At 50.2% G+C, this 7,202-nt stretch overlaps 1 long non-coding RNA gene across 2 annotated transcripts; it reads left to right on the top strand.

Moving 5' to 3' along the window:
* The first annotated feature begins 557 nt into the window (after positions 1-557).
* On the top strand, positions 558-4,958 carry LOC113908012. 2 transcript variants are annotated; one of them, XR_003515339.1, is made up of 4 exons: positions 558-662; positions 1,050-1,160; positions 1,712-1,781; positions 4,619-4,958. It is a non-coding gene; the product is annotated as an uncharacterized LOC113908012 (long non-coding RNA). The 2 variants fall into 2 exon arrangements; XR_003515338.2 differs by having other exon boundaries at positions 636-1,160.
* Positions 4,959-7,202: the final 2,244 nt, after the last annotated feature.

Here is a 7,202-nt window from a genome sequence, read left to right as displayed (position 1 = left end):
CGCGCGAGGGCCGGGGCGCGGCGTCCCATCGGGGCGGCCCCGTCCGAGGAGCCGGGCGGCGAGCTGCGGGGTGGGGGGAGGAAGTCAGGCTGCAGGCCGCCGGGGCCAGAGGGCTGGGCCGGGGGCAGGAAGCTGCGGCGCGGGCTCCCCCCTCGGCGATTTTCTAACTTCTGCTGTCGCTCCCCGAGCGCGCAAACCGCATTTCGCCGCCGCCGCTACGCACCCGGCCCCCGGGGGGCGGGCTGGAGGGAGAGGGCGGGCGCGGGGCGCGGGCCGGGGGTCAGCCGCTGCCATGGCGCGGCGGGGAGGGGGCGGCCGACCCGCTTCACCTGCCGCAGAGGGGGCGGCGGGCGCCGCTTCACCTGCCGGAGCGGGAGGCGACGGAGGCGAGGCAGAGGCGGCGGCGCGCGCGGCGGCGCCTCCGGGTCCTAAAACCGCATGCTCCCGCTCTCGCTCGGAGCCGGGGATCGGCGGGGTCTGGGTGAGGGGAAGTGGGGAAGGCGGTGGGGGGGGGGGGCGGCGGTGTCACCGCCTGGGAGTCGGGAGGGGGAAACCTCCTTGTCGAGGATTGCCAGCAACTGCGAGCGCGGCTTGGAGACCCCTGACGGTGCGGCGTTGGGGCGCAAAGGCTGGGCTCCCCTCTCGGATTCCCGACTGAGAAGGTGGGAACCCCCTTCCAGGCCCCCCACCCCTTGTTTCTGTCCTCCTCTGTTTAGTCCAGAGAGGAGCTGAGGACCAGAGGGAACCATCTGCAAATGAGAACCCCAAAGCAGGGCGGGGGGGCGCACATTCAGGCCAGCGGAGAGCCCCACGACCTGTCCCAACCTGGACCAACTCTGCGCGCATGCCGACATCCTCAGGGTCGTAGAATGGGAGCGCCTATGGGAAAAGGCCAAGGTGCCAGAATCTGGAGACCACCAAGGCGGTCTCAAGGAGAAGCACGGGGGTTGGGGAACAGAGGATTAAAGCCAGCATATCCAGGCTGAGAAAGGAGCAGGCACCGCAGAGGAGGAAAAAAAAAATTATCTCCTTGACGCTATCACCTCCAGGGACCTAGGGTGGCCTCTCACCTTGGCGAATAATAATCCCTGAAGTCTAGCAATTACAGAAATGCTTCCAGAGGTCTTCTTTCATTCATCCCGCGACAATGACCAGGAAAGGTAGGTGTTGATATCTTCATTTAGAGATGGGAAAACTGAGGCTCACTGTGGTTAAGTGACTTGCCCAAGGGCACGCAACTAATAAGGGGCAGAGAGGACTCTCAAAATCCACACTGCGTTGGGGCTGCTGTCCGAGCCCCCACTGCCCCCCTCATCCAGGGTGGTCCAGAAAGGTGAGCGAGTATTGGGAGGGCTGTAGATCCCCAGGTCTGAGACATAATCTCCAACCTCTCAGTTGCTCCTTTTGTTCCCCGTTTAATTTGTAGAGATCCCCAATTGCCCCTCCCTGCACTTCTAAGACATTGAGGAGGGAGAGCCCACTAAAGGAGCCCTGGATTTCCTCCAGGTCAGGCCAGAGGCCATAAGTATCCCTTCCCCTTAGAGCCCTCTCTTCCCTCTGCGCGCCCCCCCCCCCCCCCCCACACACACATCCAGAACCACTGACAGGAGTTAAGCAGGAGCTGGGAAATTTATCTAATTTTAAGGAAGGCCCTAGGATGAAACAGTCCCTTCCCCCAGACCGACCTGATTTAAGCATTTCTTCCGCCAAGGTCACCAGCACCTCTGGTGGGTGAGAGAGATGTGGTTCCTGATTTCATGTCCCAGCCAGGGACCCATAAGGTAAGACAAAGCAGGATTTTCCTTGGGAATGCTAAGAAGGTGATCCATTCTGTGCCTACGACCCTTCAGCTGAAGATGGTCCAGTCTTGTCAGTGGGTTCTTGCCGTTGAGATTAACTAGGCCCTCCTTTTTTTTTTTTTTTTTTTTTTTTTTTTGCTTTTTAAAGAATTTAGTCCCCGGTCCCCTCGATGGTTGTCTCTTTCCATTTAACAACAACAACAAACCTTTAATTTACACCAGCTGTATGCCCAGCACTGCACTCACTCCTGGAGAATCTGTGGCTGATGAAAAGAGTCCCCATTAATAGGCTGCTCACCCCTAGCAAGGGACAGACTCCAAACACATCTGGGGGAGTGACTGCCACCAGTCAGACTGGTGCCAGGTTTTCATGCTTCCTCTCGCCCAGAACTACTTCTTTGGGTAGGAGAAGGGTGAGAGTTGTGTCCCGCGGCTGAAAATCTGAGCAGGGTGGGGAGCCCCTAATGAAGCAGTTGCCAGCCTGAGCCCTCAACCCCTGGGGATGCTCTGGCCAACCACCGCCACCCAAGGCCTGGTGGAAACAAGGTTGGGCTAAGTAGAACCTCTTATGTGGAAAATGACGAGCTTAGCGAGCCTACACTCTGTCGCGTGCACCCTGACGAGAAATGGGAGGCACAAAATAAGGGAGAGAATTTAATCAATTATTACCTAATAAATTTGGTCGGCTTGGCAGGAAGTGTCTTTCCAATCAGTGTCCACAGAGGAGGAAATCCTAGAAGGGATGCTTGGTGAAGTTTGGAACCAATGCTTTAGTGGGTCTGTGCTTCCCCCTGCTGGGCGCAGGCGGTATGACAGCCAAAGCAGGGCGAGGCCTCCAGAGGTGATGGAGATGGAGTCACAGTGTGGGTGACATTTCTGGACTGTTGTGGCCTTGTCACCTCGTATGGAGGAATTGTGCAGTCACTGGGGACACTCAGAGCTCAGGTGACTGAGCAGGTCTCCCCAAGAATCTCCCTCCCTCTGCCTGCTCACCATTACTCAGTGGGTACCTCTTAAAAATAAAAAAATAAAAAAAATTGTTTTTTAAAGGTAATACATACATGTGCTCGGTTTAAAAGAACAACAGTTTTAATACATCTTTCCAGAGATGTTTTGCGCATATACAAGCAGTGTGTGTGTGTGTGTGTGTGTTTAACACAAATGGTAGCACGCGTTCCACAATTTAGCACCTTGCTATTTTCACTTAATAATGTATCTGCCTCTACAAAATCTACATAGTCCTCCATCATATGGATGTGTCACAGTCTCTTTCACTACTCTCCTCCTAGTGGGTATTTACGTTGTGTCAGTCTTTTGTTGCAACAGACAGTGGTGCCTGCAGGAAATATCTGGGTACATAAACTTGTCGGTACTTATGTGTGTATCCATAAGACAAATTTATAAATAAATATGACAGTGCTGAGTCAAAGGTTATGCACTTTGGGATAGATTTTTGGGAATTTGGATAGATTTGGAATTGCCCTCAAAAAGTTTGCAACCCCTCTAAATTGATGCCTGTTTTCCCACCTCCTCACTCTGTTATATTAAAGGTATTGTAAGGCCTTTTGATGTTTGGTGAGGCCTATTTGAAAGTCTTTGTCACAAGGCAAGTAACAATCTGTCTCTTTCTCCAAGGAAGAAACTGTATCTCTTCTGTCCCTATATCAGCAGTGCAGGACTTAAATCGTGAATGAAAGGAAACCGGCTTGCATTTTGGCGGGGATGGAGGGAGTGGGTGGAGGGTTAGAGCAAAGCAGGAAGCCTGTCCTTAGGGCTACTCTCTTTTCCAGGCCCTGGTCAAGCCCCTGCCCCAAACCCAATAGACCTTCTCTTCCAGGAGCCTCCCACATTTTGAGATCTGAGGTTGAAGGCCCAGCATTCCCAAAGCAGCTCTCACTTAGCTCTCCTGCATCCCTGCATCCCTGATACCCCATGGGTGGTATCATCACTGAACCGCCTTGAGACTGGAAATGAGCCAGGTGTCCAGCTTTAGGGGATTCGTGAAACCAGCAATCCGATAGAACTTTCTGCAATGATAGAAATGTTCCATTCTGTTGGTGCTGTCCAACATGATAGCCACTGGCCACAGGTAGCTATACCGAGCTCTTGAAATGTGGCTAGTGCCACCGAGGAAATGAATTTCAAATTTGACTTGATTGTAATTAATTTCAATGTAAATAGCCACATGTGGCTACTATGCTGGACATTGAAAGGTTAAATAAACTATAGTACATCTCCACAATGAAAAAATATGCAGCTGTAAAAAAACAAAAAAGAACCTGTCAGATTTTGATATGGAAAGATCTCCAGGATATATTTGGAAGCAAAAATGCTGTGCAAAACAGTATATATGTTATGTTACCTTTTATGTAAGAAAGGGAGGTGGATATAGGAATAAATGTATTTGCTTGAATTTATGTCAGCAAGGTAACAAAAGAAGTCGCCTATAAGGTGTGGGGAAACAGGGTGGACAAGGCAGAGGTGGAAGCAAGATTTCTCGAATGCATTTCTTTCTAAACTGTTTTGATTTTTGAACCATATGTATTTATTCCCTATTCAGAAAGTGAAGGTAAAATAAAGGCAATTTGCTTGCTAACCAAGGAGAGCCACTCTATCCCTCTTGTTGGCACCTTGTGGTGGATGAAGCAACCCTACTGTCCTGTCTAGGTGACCTACCAGAGGACAGCCCAGGGGAGGGGGAGGGGCAACCCTTCACGGGCCGTACCCACGTGCAGAGTCCCACGTGGGACTCACATGCCCACACCCAGGAGTGCGTCAGAATCAGAATCTCAGCAGATGTGCCTTTTATGGTCCGCCAGGTAACTCTCCAGCACTGAACTATCCTTGTCAACGTCTCCCAGAGAAGAGAGGACAAGCCCCTGGTACCAGACACTCGGCCCTGCCCTACAGACAGCCAGGCCTAAAGACTGGAAAGAAGCCAGGTGATCACAGGTGAAATGGTCCCAGATGTCTTCCGAGCATCAAGGACACCATAGCAGGGACTTTCTGTGTGTCATTCGGAGCTGGATGGCAGCCCTGCAAGGCAGGCCCTATTGCCGTGCCCTCCGAGCTCGGTGTCCTCTGAAATGACTGATTTATCCAAGGCCGCCCAGCTGGTAAATGTCAGAGCTAGGATCTGAATCCAGTCCTAAAACCCCTGAGCCTCAGTTTTCTCATTATGAAAAAATGGTGATAGGATTTCATAGAATTGTTTTATTTTATTTTTTTAAGATTTGATTTATTTATTTGACAGAGAGAGAGAGCTCACACAAGCAGGGCGAGTAGCGGGCAGAGGGAGGGGGAGAAGCAGGCTTCCCATGGAGCAGGAAGTCTGATGTGGGGCTCTGTCGATGGGAGGACCCCGGGATCATGACCTGAGCCAAAGGCAGATGCTTAACCAACTGAGCCACCCCGCCGCCCCTCATAGAATTGTCTTAAATAGTAAATAAAATTTCAAGTTAAGAGCTAACAGAGACTTTCATTTCCAGCAATACGGTGGACTATAGGTACCTTCTGGTACGAAACAACTAGAAATGCTAGATAAAACATAAAGTGTGTGTGTGCGCGCGCACATGTGATGTTTTCAATGCAAGGCCAAGCTTGCAAGAAAAGAAAATCCCCAAAGGCACAAATCCAAAATGGAGCAAGGTAAAAGCTGGGGCCTCGTAAGGTCGGAGGTTGGAGCAGACACAATCCACCCCTCTCAGAAGTTAAGGGTGCCCAAAAGGTAACATCCTTGGACAAACATGAAAGAAATAAACCCACCATGCTGAGAGAGACACTAGGATACTTGCCTGCCTCAATTTATCAAGAATGTATAACCATTCTACAGTTATAGGCACCTAATAACATAGCTTCAAAATCATAAACAGAAATAGTGGGAAACATAGACAAGTCCACCAATATAAAGGAAGATTTAAATCCCCTCCCTCTGGAACTGGTAGTTTAAGCCGACAAAAAAAAAAAAAAAAAAAAAAAAAAATCAGGGCGCCTGGGTGGCTTAGTCGTTAAGCGTCTGCCTTCGGCTCAGGTCATGATCCCAGGGTCCTGGGATCGAGCCCCGCATTGGGCTCCCTGCTCAGCGGGAAGCCTGCTTCTCCCTCTCCCACTCCCCCTGCTTGTGTTCCCTCTCCCGCTGTGTATCTCTCTGTCAAATAAATAAATAAAATCTTTAAAAAAAATCAGTAAGTGTGTAGAAGATTTGAACAATACAACTGACAAGCTTAATTTAATTGAATACTTTGATTTCTCCAGTCAGCAACCGGCAAACACACTTTTGCTTTCAGGCACACATTTACAAAAGTGACCACATATTAGATCACAAGGCAAGTCCTGACCAATTCAAAACAATCAAACAGACCTCATTATCTGACAGCAATATAATTAAATTAGAAATCAATAATCAAGGGGCGCCTGGCTGGCTCAGTTGGAAGAGCATGCAACTCTTGATCTCAAGGGTTGTGAGTCTGAGCCCCACGTTGGGTGTAGAGATTACTTAAAAATAAAATCTTAAAAAAAAAGAAATCAATAATCAAAAGACAGCACGAAAAGAAAAGACAACCGCGTGCATTTCAAAATGTCAAAATGCACTTCTGAATAATTCATGAGTTGAAATTAGGACGTATTTGGAATAGAATATCAAAAATATTATGTAGAAGATCCTTGGCACAGAGGTCCCTAAAAATGGCAGGAGAATGATGATAAAGACGCAACAGTATTATGTGGAGTGAGAGGTGTCTAATGAGAGAAACGTGGCAGTAGTTAGTTCTGAGGTCAAAGGAGGGGTGAAGATTGAAGGACTTGGAGGTAAACACTGAGTCTGGGAAGAGGAAACCCAAAGGATGAGTTACAAACAACAACCCTGTGAGTGAAGGATTATTCTGGTCCTATTTCCCTAATGAGGCCCCTGAGGCTACCACCGGTGGGACAACTCACATCATTCAGTTAGAAAGTGGCACAGCCAGGATTTAAACCCACGTTGGCCCTCTCACTTTTCCTGCTGCCCCTGAGGGAGGGAGGTGGGGACGAGCCTTTTGGTGAACATCGAACGGTCTGCCAAGAAGGTATTGGGTCCCCTCTCAAGCTTTAGAGTGTCTGTCTGATCTGAGAGGCCACAAACCACGGTTGTCACCTTCACGGGTCAGGCGGTCTGTCTGTCTCAGCCAGCTCTGCTAGCCCACCAAAGTGAAAAATGTGGTCTTTCGTTTTTGAAGCCCGCACAAACTAGGGCAGACGAGGCCCCAGCCAGCCACCCGCCATGTGGAAGGTGGTGCACCAGGGCCCAGAGCTGCTGAGCTAAGGGGGAGGGGGGGTGAGGGAGCCACTGGGAGCACCCAGGCCCATCAGGGGGCACCTACAATGGGGAATGGAGCCTGGACCTGGCACACAGTAAGTGCTGACTAA

Source organism: Zalophus californianus, chromosome 16 (genome assembly GCF_009762305.2).
Source record: "Zalophus californianus isolate mZalCal1 chromosome 16, mZalCal1.pri.v2, whole genome shotgun sequence".
Taxonomy (NCBI): Eukaryota; Metazoa; Chordata; class Mammalia; order Carnivora; family Otariidae; genus Zalophus; species Zalophus californianus.
This window is presented reverse-complemented; position numbering and strand designations above follow the sequence as displayed.